This window comes from Acipenser ruthenus, chromosome 21, assembly GCF_902713425.1.
Source record: "Acipenser ruthenus chromosome 21, fAciRut3.2 maternal haplotype, whole genome shotgun sequence".
In the NCBI taxonomy this organism is placed as follows: Eukaryota; Metazoa; Chordata; class Actinopteri; order Acipenseriformes; family Acipenseridae; genus Acipenser; species Acipenser ruthenus.
The window spans coordinates 12,642,783-12,666,740 of NC_081209.1; the positions used below are offsets into that span (position 1 = coordinate 12,642,783).

General features: G+C 45.0%; 7 non-coding genes across 7 annotated transcripts; 5 read left to right on the forward strand and 2 right to left on the reverse strand.

Annotated features, from left to right (window-relative positions):
• Window positions 1–693: 693 nt before the first annotated feature.
• trnat-agu (transfer RNA threonine (anticodon AGU)) lies at window positions 694–767 on the forward strand. Its single transcript has one exon. It is a non-coding gene; the product is annotated as a tRNA-Thr (tRNA).
• Window positions 768–925: 158 nt separating this feature from the next.
• Window positions 926–1,007, reverse strand: trnas-gcu (transfer RNA serine (anticodon GCU)). The gene has a single exon. It is a non-coding gene; the product is annotated as a tRNA-Ser (tRNA).
• A 1,666-nt stretch (window positions 1,008–2,673) lies between these two features.
• On the forward strand, window positions 2,674–2,745 carry trnae-cuc (transfer RNA glutamic acid (anticodon CUC)). The gene has a single exon. It is a non-coding gene; the product is annotated as a tRNA-Glu (tRNA).
• Window positions 2,746–9,038: 6,293 nt separating this feature from the next.
• On the forward strand, window positions 9,039–9,112 carry trnat-agu (transfer RNA threonine (anticodon AGU)). Its single transcript has one exon. It is a non-coding gene; the product is annotated as a tRNA-Thr (tRNA).
• Window positions 9,113–9,272: 160 nt separating this feature from the next.
• Window positions 9,273–9,354, reverse strand: trnas-gcu (transfer RNA serine (anticodon GCU)). The gene has a single exon. It is a non-coding gene; the product is annotated as a tRNA-Ser (tRNA).
• Window positions 9,355–11,013: 1,659 nt separating this feature from the next.
• Window positions 11,014–11,085, forward strand: trnae-cuc (transfer RNA glutamic acid (anticodon CUC)). Its single transcript has one exon. It is a non-coding gene; the product is annotated as a tRNA-Glu (tRNA).
• A 12,722-nt stretch (window positions 11,086–23,807) lies between these two features.
• trnat-agu (transfer RNA threonine (anticodon AGU)) lies at window positions 23,808–23,881 on the forward strand. Its single transcript has one exon. It is a non-coding gene; the product is annotated as a tRNA-Thr (tRNA).
• The last annotated feature ends 77 nt before the right edge of the window (window positions 23,882–23,958 follow it).

A 23,958-nucleotide genomic window follows, 5' to 3' on the forward strand; every position in this document is an offset into this window, starting at 1 on the left:
TTTAAATGAGCAATGCCGATGTTATTAAAACAGTTTCTAAATCTACATGTGTAATACATATTGTCAATGAACATGTGTCTTATTTGAATGTGAGCAGTGTTTGTGGTGCACGATTGGGTGCTGATAGTGCAGTTTTCGAGACCTGCTGCCAGTATGAACCAAGAAATGAAACGTCGCATTTTGGATTCAAACTGGAGAAACTGATGTTTGTGGAAGGACTGTGTGCAATCAGAACGGGGAGAAAGCCTTGCGGTCCAGGGGTTGTCAGCAGTAGGGGATCTAACACCTGGGAGCTGAGGATGTTACAGCCATTCATCTCCAGGGTGCTCAGCAGAGGTTCCATATTGTAAAGGTTAGCACTCTGGACTCTGAATCCAGCCATCCGAGTTCAAGTCTCGGTGTGACCTCAATTTAACCATATGTTTTGATCATGTGAACTACCAAATGTCATATATCTAGACAAAGAGGGTACAATCGGTCATATAAAATACAATGCAGATTCCGATATCTGAGGTCGGAAATTGTTTAATAACAAGTAATACGCATTTTCAAGTGTTTCAGATTAATTTCAGAAATGTCGCGCGCTTAATTTTACAGTCCTGCATTGCAGTAGAGAATGACAGTAAAGGCAATAATGTCCCTGATAGGTTTCATTTCACAGGTCTCTGACACATATTTCTTTGCGTGTGGCAGGGCGCCGTGGCTTAGATGGTTAAAGCGCCTGTCTAGTAAACAGGAGATCCTGGGTTCAAATCCCAGCGGTGCCTTTGGTTATACTATTTTTCAGCAAAGTTTAGGCTGTTTTTGTGTTACTGTTGGGGAACATCTCTAACACAGACCAATACTGTCCTATAGTCGCAGGATAAACACTTTTGCCAAAAAAAAAGAGAACGAGAAACAGTAATAATAATAAAAAAAATAGCTACGACGAGGATGGGATTCGAACCCACGCGTGCAGAGGACAATGGATTAGCAGTCCATCGCCTTAACCACTCGGCCACCTCGTCCCCAAAAACCAGTTGCTCAAACCAAAGAGGATGAAACACTCACTATTTGTTCACAGCGCGGGTGTAGAAGCCGTCATCTCTCCTAAGGAGCACACTTTATTATGGCAGTTCATTATGATTCATTGTCTGTCATTGTGTTGCAGGTGTGCATTTACACTTTATTATTTTTATTATTATTATTTTGTGTTTATATACATGCGTGCTTGTTTTTTTTTTAATTTAAATCACGATATGATTTTGTATTTTCACTGCACGATTTATTATTGATTGTGTGTTTGGCTATTGTTTATTTTCACTAATTTTGAATCACGGAACTTGTGTGGAGTAGTGGTTAGAGCTCTGGACCCTTGACCGGAGGGTTGTGGGTTCAATCCCCAATGGGGGACAATGCTGTTGTACCCTTGAGCAAGGTACTTTACCTAGAATGCTCCAGTAAAAACCCAACTGTATAAATGGGTAACTGTATGTAAAACTAATGTGATATCTGTATAATGTATAATGTGATATCTTGTAACAATTGTAAATCGCCCTGGATAAGGGCGTCTGTTAAGAAATAAATAATAGTAACTTGCCTAGACTGCCTCTCCACTTAATTGACAATTAATATGTTGCTTTTAAAGCGCATTCCTCACGTGGGTCTTATTATTTTTAATTAAATAAATGGTTTTAAGAGACGGACAGATTGAGAGAGCAGCGCGAGCTCCAGGCAAAGAGACACGGGAACGCACAGCTGTGGAGACACGGACACAGAGGCGAGAAATTACCTGAGGGATCTGAGCAAGGGACTTGTACAGCAGGTCGCTGCCGCTGAGAGACCCAACTCCGGAAGCAACTGAGAGGGAAGGCGTTGAGTTCGCTGTTTAAGGCGGATTGAGCATTTAGAGGGGAAGAGGCGAATATACCTCCCCCCTCGCTAAGTGAAGTGTGCAATCTTTAGCTGCTGTGTGTGTGCTTGCTGCATCGCCCTGCTTTCAACAATTTGGATTGCTTAGCCGAAGTTCTTTTATTTTGTTTTACTTTCTTAGAGAAACGTCTCCAGTGACGGCCCTCACTAACCAGAGCTGTTGTAGCCTATTCGAGTCTCAGCTAATGCCACCGTGGAACACAGAGAAGACGGCTTTGGGACTTTCTATTGTTGTAAACTTTTCTTATTGATTGCTGCTGTTAGACAATTACATTACGTTTGTTGCTGTAACCATTTCCAACGTTACTGATATTGATATATAGCAGGTTATTTCTGTAGCCGAACCTATATTTAAGTTGTGATAGCTACTCCTGTTATGGCTATAGCTATTTGCCCATTGTTGTTGCTATTGCTGTAGCTAAATCTATATTTGAATTGTGATAATCATTGTGAATACTGCTGCTATTGATCCAACTATTCTTGTTATTGCGACCAATATTTCGTTTTTATGTTTTATGTATGTGCTTGGCCATTTTTGTATATTTTAATCTGATTGTTTTAATAATTTAAATGAATCCCTTTCATGATTTATTGTCTGGCTTCCTTGTCCGCTTTTCCACGGTGTTGCTACCCCGATATTACGAACCTGTCCTAGTGACACCTGTAACAATTGCGCAGGGCCTGGGGGCTGTTCCGTTTTTGATGCGACAGCGTTGATAGCAAAGAAATTCCTGGCCAGCCGTACAAACTCCTTCAGCAACGTCCCTGGTGGTCTAGTGGTTAGGATTCGGCGCTCTCACCGCCGCGGCCCGGGTTCGATTCCCGGTCAGGGAAGTTCTTTTATGCCTATTATTATTCCGATTAAAACCACTCTCTTACTCTTCATTAATCAGATGTAGATATGTCTAATTCTTGGCTGTGGCCCGACTGCATTCAATTAAAAGCGCATCCTTTATATTATTATTATAGAGACTTTGCACATTGATTCACAACCCCTTTTGGCATTATCTTCTTCTCAGACTGAAGAAAAGGAGTTTACAATTGCTCGTTACAAGCGAGAGGACAGCTGTAGTCTAACGACCCCCCTCTACACAATCACACAGTTAACACAATAAGTACCGACTAAAAAGAGTCACGGGATTATCCTACGCACCCTCTCGTTCAGTGCTCCAATGCTGTGACGCGCAGCAAATCGGTAGGTGCGTTCAAGTACCTGTAACTCAAAAACGGAAAGAGCTAGGCACGCAGTCCACATACCAAACGAAAGAGGAGGCTCCACGATTTCCCGTGATATCTAACACGCCCAGGTGTCTTGTTCCTAGAATAAACTACAGCGTCCAGAATACAGTGGTGCCTTCACTTGCTAGGAGACAGCTGTGCGCATTGGGCGTCTTATCCATCTTGCATAAACAACACATTATGCCAAACGATGGCTAGAGGTAAAGGAAAAGCAAAATAAAGTGTTCCTATACACATTTTTATTCATTCATTTTCTCCACGTGTTAGTTATATGTCGTTTTATTGCTGGGGTCCGGTCGTGTCCTTATGAGGGTCAAATGGAGGAATTTGTATTTGAAAGTGTATTTTCACTTTAAAGATGCAACGTGTTTAATTGTTAAGCAAATGTTTCTTATTTTAAATGAGCAATGCCGATGTTATTAAAACAGTTTCTAAATCTACATGTGTAATACATATATTGTCAATGAACATGTGTCTTATTTGAATGTGAGCAGTGTTTGTGGTGCACGATTGGGTGCTGATAGTGCAGTTTTCGAGACCTGCTGCCAGTATGAACCAAGAAATGAAACGTCGCATTTTGGATTCAAACTGGAGAAACTGATGTTTGTTGAAGGACTGTGTGCAATCAGAACGGGGAGAAAGCCTTGCGGTCCAGGGGTTGTCAGCAGTAGGGGATTTAACACCTGGGAGCTGAGGATTGTAATGTTGTTATAATACTGTGGCACTGTTTGAGTCCAGTCCATGTTTTGAGTGAAGTAACGTAGCTGATTGTTACGTTACTCCAGTCCGGGTTTTGGGATATAGCGGGAAGTTGCAGTTGCAAGCTGGAAGCAAAAAGTTGTTTGTTTTAGGTTTAACAATTAAATGAATACAGGTATGAATACTCATCATACTGCCTTTGGATTGTTCTTCTCAACACACAAGAACTCTATATTTGGCGACGAGGATATCTGAACAACGCAACACGTGAGTTATAAATAAATAAATAAATAAATATATACGACCACGAAATGGCGGCTGCAGCTGGACTTCCTCCGTTTCCTTCATTTGACATACACAGTGACCCTAGCTCACTCGGGCTCCACTGGACTAAGTGGATTCAAAGATTTCAGAACTTCATTATTGCGTTAAACATTAAAGACAACAAACAAAAGAAAGCTATGCTTTTACATTACACTGGACCTGATGTGTTTGATGTTTTTGAGACGTTGCCAGAAACCGGGGGAGTGGATGCTTATGATACTGCAGTAACGAAACTGACTGAGTACTTTTCGCCGAAAAAAAACACTGAATATGAAACATACGTTTTTCGTCAGGCGAAACAGATGGCAGATGAAACCCTTGATGCATATCATACGAGACTCAGACACCTGGCAGAAACATGCGAGTTTGCAAGTATAAAAAGGGAAATCAAATCTCAAATTATTTTAAGCTGCACATCCACGCATTTAAGAAGGAGAGCGCTACGAAATGCTGACATGACACTGAAAGAACTGCTGGACACAGGAAGGGCTATGGAATTCTCAGAACTTCATGCAAAAAGTATAGAAGAAACAAAACAGCAATTTCAAAACGCAATGCCTGTGAATTCCATTCAACACAACAAACGTCAATTCACCAGAGAAGCATACACCAACAGGGCACCTGACAATAATAAATGCAACAACTGTGGAGGCAGCTACCCTCACAGAGGAGGACAGGCCTTTTGCCCTGCTAAAGGCAAAACATGCAGAGCATGTGGAAAACTGAATCATTTTGAAAAATGCTGCCGTTCAAAACTACACTTGCCCACCACAAAGAACCCTGGAAAGCAACATATAAAGTCCAAAGTGCATGAAGTGCATGTAAGTGATGACTCTTCCAGCAAAACTGACAGAAGATCAAGTTCAGATGATGAATGCCTTTACACTGTGTATACCATTAACCCAAAACAACCTCTTACCAAGATTATTGTTGAGAACACTGCTATTGATGTCATTGTGGACTCCGGTGCCAGCGTGAACATAATGGATGAAACTGCCTACACCAAACTACAAGACAAGGTACAACTCCAGCGCGCAAACATTAAAATTTGCACATATGGATCTCGCACAGCCCTACCACTGTTGGGAAAATTCTGCACTACAGTTAGCAACAGCACAAAAATTGTCCCTACTGTTTTCTACATTGTCAAAGGGCACTATGGCTCGTTGTTGAGCTGCCAGACAGCCACTGAACTTGGACTTTTAAAAATAATTAATTCAGTGTCACATACAACTCCAAAGGTCCACCCACCATTCTTAGAGTCACTCTTGACACAACATGCAAATATCTTTGAAGGAATTGGAAAGTTAAAAGATTTCCAAGTCAAGCTGCATGTCAACCCTGACATTCCACCAGTTGTCCAGCCACATCGAAGAATTCCTTTCCACATACGTAAAAAAGTCTGCTTGAAAGTCAGGACATTATAGAAAGAATAAGTGGTCCAACACCCTGGGTATCGCCAATTGTTGTGGCTCCCAAACCCAAAGACCCAGACAGAGTTCGTATTTGCATTGATATGAGATTACCAAACACAGCCATTCTGCGAGAACGCCACTTGACTCCCACAGTAGATGACCTAATCCATGACCTCAATGGAGCAGTGGTATTCTCTAAGCTTGATTTAAATGCTGGATACCACCAGCTTGAGCTAGCACCAGAATCAAGATACATTACCACGTTCACCACTCATGTTGGTCTGTGGCACTACAAGAGATTGAACTTTGGGATTTCATCTGCTGCTGAGCTATTTCAAAACACCATCCAGCAGGTCTTGCAAGGAATTCCAAATGTCAGAAACATCAGTGATGACATAATAGTATTTGGGAAGACTCCAGAAGACCATGACAAGAGTCTCAAAGCTGTGTTCCAAAGACTGCAAGAAAATCACCTCACCCTAAACAAAAACAAATGTGAGTATAACAAATCTAAACTAGAATTTTATGGATACATTTTCTCAAAAGAAGGCATATCTGCAGACCCCCAAAAAATTGAGGCTATAATGAACATGAGAGCCCCAACCAGTACCACAGAAGTACGCAGTTTACTTGGCATGGTAACCTACTGTGCACGTTTTATTCCAGATTTTGCTACAACATCACAACCCCTTCGTGAACTTACAAAGAAAGACAAATTGTGGTGCTGGAATTCAAAACACGATTTTGCTTTAGGTGAATTGAAACGGCAGTTGACAAGCCACAAGACAATGGCATATTTTGACCAAACTAAAGACACAACCATTCTTGTAGATGCTAGTCCGGTTGGTTTAGGTGCCATTCTCAGCCAACAAGCACCAGACAGCAGAATCACAAACATAATCGCATATGCTAGTAGAGCTCTCACTCCTGTAGAACAACGATACTCTCAAATAGAACGGGAAGCACTAGCAATCATCTGGGCATGTGAACACTTTCACCTGTACTTATACGGATCTGATTTCACTGTGATCACGGATCATAAACCACTGGAGTACATCTTCAACAACCCAAAAGCAACACCACCCGCTAGAATAGAAAGATGGAGACTCCGTTTGCAACCCTATACCTTTAAAGTGATCCACCAAGCTGGAAAGGATAACCCTGCTGACTACATGTCAAGGCATCCCATATCACACATGTCATCACACAACACGCAAGCTAGCACGATTGCGGAAGAGTACATAAGTTTCATTGCTGATCACACGGTCCCCAAGGCGATGACCATGCTAGAAGTGAAACAAGAGACCAAGCAAGACCCTACGCTACAAAGGCTAGCAGATTTAATTCAGAAAGGAAATTGGCATGACATTAATAAAACTCCTGACACACTCACAAATATTGACTTTACCACACTTAAAGCTTTCTATCCCCTGCGCAATGAGCTTACCACCAATGCAGATGCGGACATCATACTCAGAGGCAACAGACTCGTTATACCAACCTCGTTGCAGTCTAGAGCACTAGCTTTAGCTCATGAAGGCCATCTAGGCACAGTCAAGACAAAACAACTAATAAGAGACAAAGTGTGGTTTCCAGGCATTGATAAACGTGTAGAAAATCTAATCCACAACTGCATCCCATGCCAAGCTGCTGTGCCACAAACACACATGGAACCTCTTCAAATGTCTGAACTTCCAAAAGGACCGTGGTTTCAAGTGGCCATTGATTTCACAGGACCTTTTCCTTCTGGGGATTATCTGCTTGTTGTGTTAGATGAATACTCCCGCTACCCAGAGGTAGAAATTGTTAAGTCCACGTCAGCAAATACAATCATTCCAAAACTGGACAAGATTTTCTCATCTTTTGGAATTCCGCAGGTTGTCAATACTGACAATGGTCCTCCTTTCAATAGCCAAGAGTTCAAAAACTTTTCTACCTACCTTGGTTTCAAACACAGAAGAATTACACCCTACTGGCCAAGAGCAAATACAGAGGTGGAACGTTTTATGAGAACACTTAAAAAGACAGTTTCTGCCACACATTCCGAGGGCAAGCCATGGAAACAACATCTTTTCAAGTTTCTCAGGAACTATAGAGCTGCACCGCATATCACCACGAAACTGACCCCAGCTGAACTGATGTTTTGCAGAAAAATCAACACTACACTTCCCAGCCTGCACCATCAAACTGAAGACACATCACTTCGAGACACCGATCGAAAAGCGAAGCAACACATGAAGACATATGCAGATTGTCACAACAATGCACATCCTTTGGACATCAAAATAGGTGACACGGTACTTTACCGCCAACTGCACAAAGGTAAACTATCCACCCCATTCCATAGCACACCATACCAGGTGGTCGACATCAAAGGATCAATGCTTACAGCTGAAAATCACGGACACCGTGTCACTAGAAATTCATCACACTTCAAAGTGGTCAAAACCCCAAACAAGGATTTACCTGCCATGGAAGAGGTAGGGGATGTCCCCCAGACAACATGCACCAATTTAGGAGGAGGCAGAGAGAATTCAGTACTCCAGCGTGATCAACAAATCCCATCACATGAAAGACATTACCCTTCAAGATAAACTCAAAGACCTCCAAGATATCTGATTAAAGAAATTTGATTTAATGGACTTTCCAGAAATCACACAAATTACAGTTTCAATGACTTTAAAGAAAGGGCTTATAATATATATATATATATATATATATATATATATATATATATATATATATATATATATATATATATATATATATATATATATGTATATGTACATCTATTATCTTGTTAAAACAAGGGAGAGATGTAATGTTGTTATAATACTGTGGCGCTGTTTGAGTCTAGTCCATGTTTTGAGTGAAGTAACGTAGCTGATTGTTACGTCACTCCAGACCGGGTTTTGGGATATAGCGGGAAGTTGCAGTTGCAAGCTGGAAGCAAAAAGTTGTTTGTTTTAGGTTTAACAATTAAATGAATACAGGTTATGAATACTCATCATACTGCCTTTGGATTGTTCTTCTCAACACACAAGAAAACTATAAGGATGTTACAGCCATTCATCTCCAGGGTGCTCAGCAGAGGTTCCATGTTGTAAAGGTTAGCACTCTGGACTCTGAATCCAGCCATCCGAGTTCAAGTCTCGGTGTGACCTCAATTTAACCATATGTTTTGCTCGTGTGAACTACCAAATGTCATATATCTAGACAAAGAGGGTACATTCGGTCATATAAAATACAATGCAGATTCCGATATCTGAGGTCGGAAATTCTTTAATAACAAGTAATACGCATTTTCAAGTGTTTCAGATTAATTTCAGAAATGTCGCGCGCTTAATTTTACAGTCCTGCATTGCAGTAGAGAATGACAGTAAAGGCAATAATGTCCCTGATAGTTTTCATTTCACAGGTCTCTGACACATATTTCTTTGCGTGTGGCAGGGCGCCGTGGCTTAGATGGTTAAAGCGCCTGTCTAGTAAACAGGAGATCCTGGGTTCAAATCCCAGCGGTGCCTTTGGTTATACTATTTTTCAGCAAAGTTTAGGCTGTTTTTGTGTTACTGTTGGGGAACATCTCTAACACAGACCAATACTGTCCTATAGTCGCAGGATAAACACTTTTGCCAAAAAAAAAGAGAACGAGAAACAGTAATAATAATAAAAAAAAAAAAGCTACGACGAGGATGGGATTCGAACCCACGCATGCAGAGCACAATGGATTAGCAGTCCATCGCCTTAACCACTCGGCCACCTCGTCCCTAAAAACCAGTTGCTCAAACCAAAGAGGATGAAACACTTACTATTTGTTCACAGCGCGGGTGTAGAAGCCGTCTAATCTCTCCTAAGGAGCACACTTTATTATGGCAGTTCATTATGATTCATTGTCTGTCATTGTGTTGCAGGTGTGCATTTACACTTTATTATTTTTTTATTATTATTTTGTGTTTATATACATGCGTGCTTGTTTTTTTTTTATTTAAATCACGATATGATTTTGTATTTTCACTGCACGATTTATTATTGATTGTGTGTTTGGCTATTGTTTATTTTCACTAATTTTGAATCACGGCACTTGTGTGGAGTAGTGGTTAGAGCACTGGACCCTTGACCGGAGGGTTGTGGGTTCAATCCCCAGTGGGGGACAATGCTGTTGTACCCTTGAGCAAGGTACTTTACCTAGATTGCTCCAGTAAAAACCCAACTGTATAAATGGGTAACTGTATGTAAAAATAATGTGATATCTGTATAATGTGATATCTTGTAACAATTGTAAGTCGCCCTGGATAAGGGCGTCTGCTAAGAAATAAATAATAATAACTTGCCTAGACTGCCTCTCCACCTAATTGACAATTAATATGTTGCTTTTAAAGCGCATTCCGCACGTGGGTCTTATTATTTTTAATTAAATAAATGGTTTTAAGAGACGGACAGATTGAGAGAGCAGAGCGAGCTCCAGGCAAAGAGACACGGGAACGCACAGCTGTGGAGACACGGACACAGAGGCGAGAAATTAACTGAGGGATCTGACCAAGGGACTTGTACAGCAGGCCGCTGCCGCTGAGAGACCCAACTCCGGAAGCAACTGAGAGGGAAGGCGTTGAGTTCGCTGTTTAAGGCGGATTGAGCATTTAGAGGGGAAGAGGCGAATATACCTCCCCCCTCGCTAAGTGAAGTGTGCAATCTTTTGCTGCTGTGTGTGTGCTTGCTGCATCGCCCTGCTTTCGACAATTTGGATTGCTTAGCCGAAGTTCTTTTATTTTGTTTTACTTTCTTAGAGAAACGTCTCCAGTGACGGCCCTCACTAACCAGAGCTGTTGTAGCCTATTCGAGTCTCAGCTAATGCCACCGTGGAACACAGAGAAGACGGCTTTGGGACTTTCTATTGTTGTAAACTTTTCTTATTGATTGCTGCTGTTAGACAATTACATTACGTTTGTTGCTGTAACCATTTTTAACGTTACTGATATTGATATATAGCAGGTTATTTCTGTAGCCGAACCTATATTTAAGTTGTGATAGCTACTCCTGTTATGGCTATAGCTATTTGCCCATTGTTGTTGCTATTGCTGTAGCTAAATCTATATTTGAATTGTGATAATCATTGTGAATACTGCTGCTATTGATCCAACTATTCTTGTTATTGCGACCAATATTTCGTTTTTATGTTTTATGTATGTGCTTGGCCATTTTAGTATATTTTAATCTAATTGTTTTAATAATTTAAATGAATCCCTTTCATGATTTATTGTCTGGCTTCCTTGTCTGCATTTCCACGGTGTTGCTACCCCGGTATTACGAACCTGTCCTAGTGACACCTGTAACAATTCCGCAGGGCCTGGGGGCTGTTCCGTTTTTGATGCGACAGCGTTGATAGCAAAGAAATTCCTGGCCAGCCGTACAAACGCCTTCAGCAACGTCCCTGGTGGTCTAGTGGCTAGGATTCGGCGCTCTCACCGCCGCGGCCCGGGTTCGATTCCCGGTCAGGGAAGTTCTTTTATGCCTATTATTATTCCGATTAAAACCACTCTCTTACTCTTCATTAATCAGATGTAGATATGTCTAATTCTTGGCTGTGGCCCGACTGCATTCAATTAAAAGCGCATCCTTTATATTATTATTATAGAGTCTTTGCACATTGATTCACAACCCCTTTTGGCATTATCTTCTTCTCAGACTGCAGAAAAGGAGTTTACAATTGCTCGTTACAAGCGAGAGGACAGCTGTAGTCTAACGACCCCCCTCTACACAATCACACAGTTAACACAATAAGTACCGACTAAAAAGAGTCACGGGATTATCCTACGCACCCTCACATTCATTGCTCCAGTGCTGTGACGCGCAGCAAATCGGTACGTGCGTTCAAGTACCTGTAACTCAAAAACGGAAAGAGCTAGGCACGCAGTCCACATACCAAACGAAAGAGGAGGCTCCACGATTTCCCGTGATATCTAACACGCCCAGGTGTCTTGTTCCTAGAATAAACTACAGCGTCCAGAATACAGTGGTGCCTTCACTTGCTAGGAGACAGCTGTGCGCATTGGGCGTCTTATCCATCTTGCATAAACAACACATTATGCCAAACGATGGCTAGAGGTAAAGGAAAAGCAAAATAAAGTGTTCCTATACACATTTTTATTCATTCATTTACTCCACGTGTTAGTTATATGTCGTTTTATTGCTGGGGTCCGGTCGTATCCTTATGAGGGTCAAATGGAGGAATTTGTATTTGAAAGTGTATTTTCACTTGTAAAGATGCAACGTGTTTAATTGTTAAGCAAATGTTTCTTATTTTAAATGAGCAATGCCGATGTTATTAAAACAGTTTCTAAATCTACATGTGTAATACATATATTGTCAATGAACATGTGTCTTATTTGAATGTGAGCAGTGTTTGTGGTGCACGATTGGGTGCTGATAGTGCAGTTTTCGAGACCTGCTGCCAGTATGAACCAAGAAATGAAACGTCGCATTTTGGATTCAAACTGGAGAAACTGATGTTTGTTGAAGGACTGTGTGCAATCAGAACGGGGAGAAAGCCTTGCGGTCCAGGGGTTGTCAGCAGTAGGGGATTTAACACCTGGGAGCTGAGGATGTTACAGCCATTCATCTCCAGGGTGCTCAGCAGAGGTTCCATGTTGTAAAGGTTAGCACTCTGGACTCTGAATCCAGCCATCCGAGTTCAAGTCTCGGTGTGACCTCAATTTAACCATATGTTTTGATCATGTGAACTACCAAATGTCAGGGACAAGGGCCTCGCATTGATCAGTACTTCTTACAAAGTCAGTCAAGTCAGTCGAATGACATCCAGCGACAGGAAGCAAACCACAGTTCGCAGGATATCAGCACCCCTGTCATAGATGTGAGGAGGACTTGCATGGACACAGTTAGTGATGAACCTAATGATCCTTGTGAACCCGGTCAGACAAACCAGCATAAGAGAGAAAAGAACCTCAACGGGCACAAGCCTGGAGTTAAATGGCCAAGAGCTTGTGAGAAAACTGCATGGGACACAGTAAACACAGATCTCTGCATTGCATTGGAAAGATTAAGTGGAACAGTTGAAAAGAAGCTGGATAAATTTGGGGACATCATCTACGCATATGGAAGTGAGAGGTTTGGAGTTGAAAAAAGGAAGGAAAAAGTACAAACTATTCCTGGAAAGTCTAGACGGCAGCAGGAGATTGAACGCTTAGTTAGAGAAAGGAGACAGCTGAGGAACCAATGGAGAAGAGCAGAACAAAGTCAGAAGGAGGGACTCAATCTCTTACAAAGGGTCATCAAAGATAAGCTTGCAACATTGCGCAGAGCTGAGCGCCTACGGAAACGCTACAAAAAGAAGGAGCGTGCGAGAGCTAACTTTTATAAAGACCCATTCAAATTTGTAAAGAAGTTATTCACCAGTGAGAAGAATGGCACACTAAAAGCATCTAAGGTTGAGCTGGAGAGATATTTGGAGGAAACACATACAGATTCAAAAAGGCAGGAGCCTATGTCAATTCCATCAGACATCCCACCTATCAATCCACCAGAATACCAAATGGAGGACTGTGCACCTAAGTGGAAAGAAATAGAGCAAGCTGTGAAAAAAGCAAGGGCTTCATCATCTCCAGGGCCTAATGGATTTCCGTAGAGAGTGTACAAGAGTGCTTCAGGAGTTCTACGAATTCTGTGGAAATTGATGAAAGTGGCATGGGAAAAACAGGTTGTACCAAGAGCATGGCGCCGAGCAGGTGGAGTCTTTATACCTAAAGAAAAAGATTCTACAAGCATCAGTCAGTTTCGTCCCATTTCCCTATTAAACGTAGAAGGCAAGATTTTCTTCAGCATTATTGCTCAGAGATTGTCAGCTTACCTATTAAAGAACTGCTTCATTGACACTTCAATACAAAAAGCGGGCATTCCAGGTTTCCCAGGTTGCTTAGAACACATCAATGTGATCTGGCAACAAATTCAATCAGCTAAAAAGGAGAGGAAGGAGCTCCATGTGACATTCCTGGATTTGGCTAATGCATATGGTTCAGTGCCACATGAACTACTTTGGGCAGCATTTGATTTTTTCAGTGTACCGATGACAATAACAAATTTAGTGAAAGCCTATTTTGGAGATTTGCAATTCAGTTTTTCAACTTCAGAATTCAGCACTACATGGCAATGCCTAGAGGTTGGAATAATGGCAGGATGCACCATTTCTCCACTGGCGTTTACCATGGCAATGGAAGTAATCATTAGGGCATCAAAATGGGTAGTAGGAGGAGAGCGCTTGGCTTCTGGAATGCGACTACCACCAATTCGAGCATACATGGATGACATGACAACCATGACTACAACAGTAGCCTGCACTAATCGATTATTGGGCAAATTAACCAATAACATTGAATGGGCACGAATGCAATTCAAGCCCACTAAATCAAGGAGCATCTCTATAATTAAAGGCAAAGTAGTAGATAAAACATTCTTCATTAATGGTGAGGCAATACCAACAGTGTCTGAGAAGCCAGTGAAGAGTCTTGGGAGATGGTACGACGGGGATCTAAAGGACACAGTTCGTGTGGGAGAAGTTAGACAACAAGCAGTGGAAGGGTTGAAGAGCCTAGACAGCTGCGCTCTACCAGGTAAACTAAAACTCTGGTGCTTTCAGTTTGGTCTACTGCCGAGGTTGCTGTGGCCACTGACTGTGTACGAGGTTTCTTTGACAACAGTAGAGAAGTTGGAAGCTTTAATCAGTTCATACATCAGGAAATGGTTGGGAGTTCCACGCTGCCTCAGCAGAGTGGGACTTTATGGTAAAGGAATACTGCAGCTACCAGTCTCTGCTCTAACCGAGGAGTTTAAGTGCGCCAAGGTCAGACTGGAAATGACTTTAGTAGAGTCACGCGATAAATGCGTAAGGGAGGCAGCACCTGTGTTGAAAACTGGAAGAAAGTGGGCGGCAAAGAAAGCTGTGGAAGATGCAAAGGCTGCCCTTCGAATTGGTGATATCATGGGGCAAGTTCAGCATGGAAGAGGGGGTCTTGGTTTCAGTTCAACTCCTCCTACATGGCACAAGGCGGCCCCAGCTCAAAGGAGGAAGCTGGTAGTCAACGAGGTGCAAAAGCAGGAGGAGAGGATGAGGTGTATAAAGGCCATTTCCCAGGCCAAGCAGGGAGAATGGATGAGATGGGAGAGTGTGGAACAACGCAAGATTGGCTGGAAAGACCTATGGTCAATGGAACAGAGCAGGATCAGTTTCCTCATCAGGTCAACATATGATGTTCTCCCATCACCACAGAACCTAAACCTCTGGGTAGGAGAGGATCCCTCATGTCCTTTGTGTTCATCACCTGCAACATTAAGGCACATTTTGACAGGATGTAAGGTGGCTCTTAGCCAAGGACGGTTTACTTGGCGCCATGACCAGGTGCTGCAATGTTTGGCCTTAGCATTGGAAGACAAGCGTAACATGACCAATAAGTTGTCACCTGTTCCATCAAAACATTACACACAAAAGACAACATTCCTCCGCCCAGGAGAGCAACCACCAAGAAAAGGTGTTAAAACCAATTCTCGCCCAGGACAACTGGGAGCTGCTAGAGACTGGAAAATGCTGGCAGATGTTGGTCAGCGGCTTATTTTTCCACCTGAGATTGCCACCACTAACCTTCGACCAGATATTGTCTTGTGGTCTGGATCAGCACGCCTTGTTCACCTGGTAGAGTTAACAGTGCCATGGGAGGATGCTGTAGATGAGGCGTATGAGAGGAAGAAACTGCGGTATGCTCAACTAGCCACTGAAGCGGAACAGCGAGGATGGAGAGTTCGGGTTTACCCAGTGGAAGTGGGTTGTCGAGGATTTGTGGCACACTCTACAACCCGGTTTCTCAGAGACGTCGGATTCAGTGGCCAAGAGTTGCGTCGCACAGTGAAGAACTTATCTGAAGCAGCAGAGAGGAGCAGCAACTGGCTGTGGTTGAGACGGAAAGATTCTGGCTGGGGACAGGTAAGTAAGCTGGGCTGAGTTGAGTGGGGGACGGAGGGGGGTGATGCTGGGACGCCAGAATCACCGTCGAGCCCTCTTGAGGTGTCGTGGGCTAGTCGACGAAACACTGAGGATGGAAGGTGCCCACTTGAAAACCCCAGAGATGTACCCTACTTAGCTCAATCCAGACGGTTGTCATGCTGATGCGCTGGGGAGGCCGCACTTTGGTTGATCCCCGGAGCCAGCATCGCAGCCGTTGTGTGTGCTGATGCGCCAGGGAGGCAAAATAAGCTGATCCCTGGAGCCAGCATTACACTTCAGCCATTAACACCAGACAGAAGGATATCTACATCATCATATGGAAGGAAACGTAAATGGATGGAGACACATATGGATCACATTAGTTTACTGTAAAGCTACGTCTTAGTTGGTGCTTATCTTGGCGAGAGCCGAGTTCAAATCAGCATGAAGTTTTAACATCTACTCTCGTGTAATGGAAATCATGAAGATCTGGATACGTCCAGTGACTGCTGTGAATAGTGCAGCTGGCAACAAGGGAAAGACCTTGTGACAGCCTGGAGAGACAGCTGACAGGAGGAAAGAGACCCCATTGGGGCTGGTAAGGGTTAGCTACCCTTGTCGGCAGTATCCAGCTCTGTGTTTACAGGATGCTGGAGACACCCGCCCAAGGCTTCTAAGAAATTAAAGAGAAAAATACCCCTAGAGTCTGCGAGAGCGGGGGCGGAAGATGACTCAACGTTGGACAACACGGTTAACGACTTAGGAACGGAAACGGATATGAGTATGGAGAGTACTTCACAAAAGACTAGTTCAAGATCTGCAGTTAACAAAGACATGGAACTCCAGGTTTGTGTCTGCGGCTGGAGCAAGGCGACAACGGTCAGGGGTTTGAAGATTCATCAAGGGAGAATGAAAAGCTTGAGGGAGAAGGGACAAGGGCCTCGCATTGATCAGTACTTCTTATGAAGTCAGTCAAGACAGTCGAATGAAATCCAGTGACAGGAAGCAAACCACAGTTCGCAGGATATCAGCACCCCTGTCATAGATGTGAGGAGGACTTGCATGGACACAGTTAGTGATGAACCTAATGATCCTTGTGAACCCGGTCAGACAAACCAGCATAAGAGAGAAAAGAACCTCAACGGGCACAAGCCTGGAGTTAAATGGCCAAGAGCTTGTGAGAAAACTGCATGGGACACAGTAAACACAGATCTCTGCGTTGCATTGGAAAGATTAAGTGGAACAGTTGAAAAGAAGCTGGATAAATTTGGGGACATCATCTACGCATATGGAAGTGAGAGGTTTGGAGTTGAAAAAAGGAAGGAAAAAGTACAAACTATTCCTGGAAAGTCTAGACGGCAGCAGGAGATTGAACGCTTAGTTAGAGAAAGGAGACAGCTGAGGAACCAATGGAGAAGAGCAGAACAAAGTCAGAAGGAGGGACTCAATCTCTTACAAAGGGTCATCAAAGATAAGCTTGCAACATTGCGCAGAGCTGAGCGCCTACGGAAACGCTACAAAAAGAAGGAGCGTGCGAGAGCTAACTTTTATAAAGACCCATTCAAATTTGTAAAGAAGTTATTCACCAGTGAGAAGAATGGCACACTAAAAGCATCTAAGGTTGAGCTGGAGAGATATTTGGAGGAAACACATACAGATTCAAAAAGGCAGGAGCCTATGTCAATTCCATCAGACATCCCACCTATCAATCCACCAGAATACCAAATGGAGGACTGTGCACCTAAGTGGAAAGAAATAGAGCAAGCTGTGAAAAAAGCAAGGGCTTCATCATCTCCAGGGCCTAATGGAGTTCCGTACAGAGTGTACAAGAGTGCTTCAGGAGTTCTACGAATTCTGTGGAAATTGATGAAAGTGGCATGGGAAAAACAGGTTGTACCAAGAGCATGGCGCCGAGCAGGTGGAGTCTTTATACCTAAAGAAAAAGATTCTACAAGCATCAGTCAGTTTCGTCCCATTTCCCTATTAAACGTAGAAGGCAAGATTTTCTTCAGCATTATTGCTCAGAGATTGTCAGCTTACCTATTAAAGAACTGCTTCATTGACACTTCAATACAAAAAGCGGGCATTCCAGGTTTCCCAGGTTGCTTAGAACACATCAATGTGATCTGGCAACAAATTCAATCAGCTAAAAAGGAGAGGAAGGAGCTCCATGTGACATTCCTGGATTTGGCTAATGCATATGGTTCAGTGCCACATGAACTACTTTGGGCAGCATTTGATTTTTTCAGTGTACCGATGACAATAACAAATTTAGTGAAAGCCTATTTTGGAGATTTGCAATTCAGTTTTTCAACTTCAGAATTCAGCACTACATGGCAATGCCTAGAGGTTGGAATAATGGCAGGATGCACCATTTCTCCACTGGCTTTTACCATGGCAATGGAAGTAATCATTAGGGCATCAAAATGGGTAGTAGGAGGAGAGCGCTTGGCTTCTGGAATGCGACTACCACCAATTCGAGCATACATGGATGACATGACAACCATGACTACATGTGGCAAAGTGCCCCGCCCCTGTGTGCATTTGTGTGTTCTGTGTATGTATGTATGCGTGCGTATGTTAATGTTGGTGTATAGATTGGTACACGGGATATAAACAGGTCTGTGTTTCACGTGTGTTTAAATTGTATATTTGTATTTAGGCACGGGATTGCACATCACGCACGTGCATTTAAAATATAATATGCGAGCACGGGGTTGCACAGAATTAATTCACGTGCTGGGATTCAAGTGAAGAATTAATTAGTAATTGAATCCCAGCACAACAGTATATATAGATGCACATTTTCATTCAGTCGGGGTTGGTGTTCGGTGAGTGGAGAACGGGAGAGAGAGAAGGAGAAAATAAAACAAAGTAAGAACGTAAATTAGTTGTATCTGCTCACCTTGTTTTGTTCGTCTGTCTGTGCACTGTTTAGTTCGTTTTGTTTGTCTATTTATTTTGGCGCAAGTGCCGTGTCCCGTGTTTTTTGTGTTTCAAACCTTTTATTTTCTGTTTATTAAATGCTGAGCGCGATCACGCGCCCAGCTTATACCAAACCACATCTCTCTGTGTATTCCTTTTCTGGTCTGACGCCACCCACTCTGGCTGTCTTTGTGACACGTGGTGTCATCGTGGGATAGCCGCGCCTCCAAGCGTCAGACCAGGAGGGGTTTTGTTTAAAAAAAAAAAAAATATATATATATATATATATATATATATATATATATATATATATATATAATGGCAGAAGACGCCGTCAAACTGCGGGACTGGTTCCTAGAAAATGCTGGGCTGGAGGCCCAGTCTCTGCCCATAGTCGTCCGGGCCCTGTGGATGATGGACAGTGAGAGATGGGAGGCATATCAGGAGGAACACACCCCAAACACCTTGGAGGAAGGTGTGGAGTTTGTCCTCAGCTACCTGGAGGCAACCATAAATGGAACAGCAGCCCAGGTAGCAGGACCACCAGCAGAGGAGTACCTGCTGTCCCCATCTCCACCAGCAGAGGGTGAATGCCTGCTGGTTTTGCCTCCACAGCCCAAGCGGGAGACAGATAAAGAGGTGAAGGACAGGGAGGAGGAGTGCCGCCTAAGGGCCAGGCATCCACGGCGATGTAACAAGCCATCGTCGGGGTGCCTCCTCTGCGACCAGGATCACCTGTTCGCCCACTGTCCCTTCCGCAGTTATGGGGAGGAGCCTGAGCGTCCACAGCCCGATCGGGAGGAGCCTGAGCGTCCACAGCCCGAGCGGGAGGAGCCTGAGTGTCCACAGCCCAAATGGGAGGAGCCTGAGCGTCCACAGCCCGAGTGGGAGGAGCCCGAACGTCCTACGCCTGAGTGGGAGGAGCCCGAATGTCCTACGCCTGAGTGGGAGGAGCCCGAACGTCCTACGCCTGAGTGGGAGGCGCCCGAACGTCCTACGCCTGAGTGGGAGGAGCCCGAACGTCCTACGCCTGAGTGGGAGGAGCCCGAAGGTCCACAGCCCAACAGGGAGGAGTCGGGGCGTCCACAGCCCAACAGGGAGGAGTCGGGGCGTCCACAGCCCAACAGGGAGGAGTCGGGGTGTCCACAGCCCAACAGGGAGGAGTCGGTGCGTCCACAGCCCAAAGGGAGGCAAGTCGGGGCTTCCACAGCCCTGGGACCCAAGCCACCAGCAGAGGGAAAATGCCTGCTGGTTCAGCCCCAAGAGCCAGAAGGGGAGGAGTTACAGGCTCAACCCCCTGAAAATTTTTGGGGGGGAGAAGGGCAGGATGCTGGTGTCCCCCAGCAGCCTCTCGCTATGCTGCTGAAGGCAGCACGGCGTGCACATGCCCAGCCGCCACAGCAGAGGGAGCCAGCACCGCCAGGAGCAGAGGAGCTGGAGCTGCCTCTGCCTCCACCACCTCCAGGAGCAGAGGAGCAGGAGCTGCCTCTGCCTCCACCACCTCCAGGAGCAGAGGAGCAGGAGCTGCCTCTGCCTCCGCCACCACCACCTCCAGGAGCAGAGCAGCAGGAGCTGCCTCTGCCTCCGCCACCACCACCGCAAGGAGCAGAGGAGCAGGAGCTGCCTCTGCCTCCACCACCTCCAGGAGCAGAGGAGCAGGAGCTGCCTCTGCCTCCGCCACCACCACCTCCAGGAGCAGAGGAGCAGGAGCTGCCTCTGCCTCCGCCACCACCACCGCAAGGAGCAGAGGAGCTGGAGCTGCCTCTGCCACCACCACCGCAAGGAGCAGAGGAGCTGGAGCTGCCTCTGCCTCCACCACCGCCAGGAGCAGAGGAGCTGGAGCTGCCTCTGCATCCACCACCGCCAGGAGCAGAGGAGCTGGAGCTGCCTCTGCCTCCACCACCGCCCGGAGCAGAGGAGCAGGAGCTGCCTCTGCTGCCCGTACCTCCGCAGGGAGTACGGTGGCCGGAGCCCCAGAAAGGGGAGCTGCCGGCCACGAAGAAGGGGGAGGAGGTCTGGAGACCACTTTCCCCAGCAGCAGTTTCGCTGCAGGAGTTCTTGTGGCCAGAGCCCCACAGGAGGGAGCTGCCGGCTACGAAGAAGGGGGAGGTCGGGGGACCACCTGCCCCCGCAGCTTTTTCGCTGCAGGACGGGACCAACAGGCTGTCAGCCGTGCCACTACCGGCAGGGGTGCTGACAGCATTGCCAGCCAAGGGCCCACTGAAGCCTCCCTTCCCAGCCCGAGACTTTGTTCTGGACTGCTGGGTTTTTAAGGGGGGAGGTGGCCGTTGAGGCCATGTGTGCTGCGCACAAGGGGGGGTATATGTGGCAAAGTCCCCCGCCCCTGTGTGCATTTGTGTGTTCTGTGTATGTATGTATGCGTGCGTATGTTAATGTTGGTGTATAGATTGGTTCACGGGATATAAACAGGTCTGTGTTTCACGTGTGTTTAAATTGTATATTTGTATTTAGGCACGGGATTGCACATCACGCACGTGCATTTAAAATATAATATGCGAGCATGGGGTTGCACAGAATTAATTCACGTGCTGGGATTCAAGTGAAGAATTAATTAGTAATTGAATCCCAGCACAACAGTATATATAAATGCACATTTTCATTCAGTCGGGGTTGGTGTTCGGTGAGTGGAGAACGGGAGAGAGAGAAGGAGAAAATAAAACAAAGTAAGAACGTAAATTAGTTGTATCTGCTCACCGTGTTTTGTTCGTCTGTCTGTGCACTGTTTAGTTCGTTTCGTTTGTCTATTTATTTTGGCGCAAGTGCCGTGTCCCGTGTTTTCTGTTTAAACCTTTTATTTTGTCATTAAACGCTGAGTGCAGCCATTGCACTCAGCATTTCTCATCACCATCACCGTCTCTGTGTATTCCTTTTCTGGTCTGACGCCACCCACTCTGGCCGTCTTTGTGACACTACAACAGTAGCCTGCACTAATCGATTATTGGGCAAATTAACCAATAACATTGAATGGGCACGAATGCAATTCAAGCCCACTAAATCAAGGAGCATCTCTATAATTAAAGGCAAAGTAGTAGATAAAACATTCTTCATTAATGGTGAGGCAATACCAACAGTGTCTGAGAAGCCAGTGAAGAGTCTTGGGAGATGGTACGACGGGGATCTAAAGGACACAGTTCGTGTGGGAGAAGTTAGACAACAAGCAGTGGAAGGGTTGAAGAGCATAGACAGCTGCGCTCTACCAGGTAAACTAAAACTCTGGTGCTTTCAGTTTGGTCTACTGCCGAGGTTGCTGTGGCCACTGACTGTGTACGAGGTTTCTTTGACAACAGTAGAGAAGTTGGAAGCTTTAATCAGTTCATACATCAGGAAATGGTTGGGAGTTCCACGCTGCCTCAGCAGAGTGGGACTTTATGGTAAAGGAATACTGCAGCTACCAGTCTCTGCTCTAACCGAGGAGTTTAAGTGCGCCAAGGTCAGACTGGAAATGACTTTAGTAGAGTCACGCGATAAATGCGTAAGGGAGGCAGCACCTGTGTTGAAAACTGGAAGAAAGTGGGCGGCAAAGAAAGCTGTGGAAGATGCAAAGGCTGCCCTTCGAATTGGTGATATCATGGGGCAAGTTCAGCATGGAAGAGGGGGTCTTGGTTTCAGTTCAACTCCTCCTACATGGCACAAGGCGGCCCCAGCTCAAAGGAGGAAGCTGGTAGTCAACGAGGTGCAAAAGCAGGAGGAGAGGATGAGGTGTATAAAGGCCATTTCCCAGGCCAAGCAGGGAAAATGGATGAGATGGGAGAGTGTGGAACAACGCAAGATTGGCTGGAAAGACCTATGGTCAATGGAACAGAGCAGGATCAGTTTCCTCATCAGGTCAACATATGATGTTCTCCCATCACCACAGAACCTAAACCTCTGGGTAGGAGAGGATCCCTCATGTCCTTTGTGTTCATCACCTGCAACATTAAGGCACATTTTGACAGGATGTAAGGTGGCTCTTAGCCAAGGACGGTTTACTTGGCGCCATGACCAGGTGCTGCAATGTTTGGCCTTAGCATTGGAAGACAAGCGTAACATGACCAATAAGTTGTCACCTGTTCCATCAAAACATTACACACAAAAGACAACATTCCTCCGCCCAGGAGAGCAACCACCAAGAAAAGGTGTTAAAACCAATTCTCGCCCAGGACAACTGGAAGCTGCTAGAGACTGGAAAATGCTGGCAGATGTTGGTCAGCGGCTTATTTTTCCACCTGAGATTGCCACCACTAACCTTCGACCAGATATTGTCTTGTGGTCTGGATCAGCACGCCTTGTTCACCTGGTAGAGTTAACAGTGCCATGGGAGGATGCTGTAGATGAGGCGTATGAGAGGAAGAAACTGCGGTATGCTCAACTAGCCACTGAAGCGGAACAGCGAGGATGGAGAGTTCGGGTTTACCCAGTGGAAGTGGGTTGTCGAGGATTTGTGGCACACTCTACAACCCGGTTTCTCAGAGACGTCGGATTCAGTGGCCAAGAGTTGCGTCGCACAGTGAAGAACTTATCTGAAGCAGCAGAAAGGAGCAGCAACTGGCTGTGGTTGAGACGGAAAGATTCTGGCTGGGGACAGGTAAGTAAGCTGGGCTGAGTTGAGTGGGGGACGGAGGGGGGAGATGCTGGGACGCCAGAATCACCGTCGAGCCCTCTTGAGGTGTCGTGGGCTAGTCGATGAAACACTGAGGATGGAAGGTGCCCACTTGAAAACCCCAGAGATGTACCCTACTTAGCTCAATCCAGACGGTTGTCATGCTGATGCGCTGGGGAGGCCGCACTTTGGTTGATCCCCGGAGCCAGCATCGCAGCCGTTGTGTGTGCTGATGCGCCAGGGAGGCAAAATAAGCTGATCCCTGGAGCCAGCATTACACTTCAGCCATTAACACCAGACAGAAGGATATCTACATCATCATATGGAAGGAAACGTAAATGGATGGAGACACATATGGATCACATTAGTTTACTGTAAAGCTACGTCTTAGTTGGTGCTTATCTTGGCGAGAGCCGAGTTCAAATCAGCATGAAGTTTTAACATCTACTCTCGTGTAATGGAAATCATTATCTAGACAAAGAGGGTACAATCGGTCATATAAAATACAATGCAGATTCCGATATCTGAGGTCGGAAATTGTTTAATAACAAGTAATACGCATTTTCAAGTGTTTCAGATTAATTTCAGAAATGTCGCGCGCTTAATTTTACAGTCCTGCATTGCAGTAGAGAATGACAGTAAAGGCAATAATGTCCCTGATAGGTTTCATTTCACAGGTCTCTGACACATATTTCTTTGCGTGTGGCAGGGCGCCGTGGCTTAGATGGTTAAAGCGCCTGTCTAGTAAACAGGAGATCCTGGGTTCAAATCCCAGCGGTGCCTTTGGTTATACTATTTTTCAGCAAAGTTTAGCCTGTTTTTGTGTTACTGTTGGGGAACATCTCTAACACAGACCAATA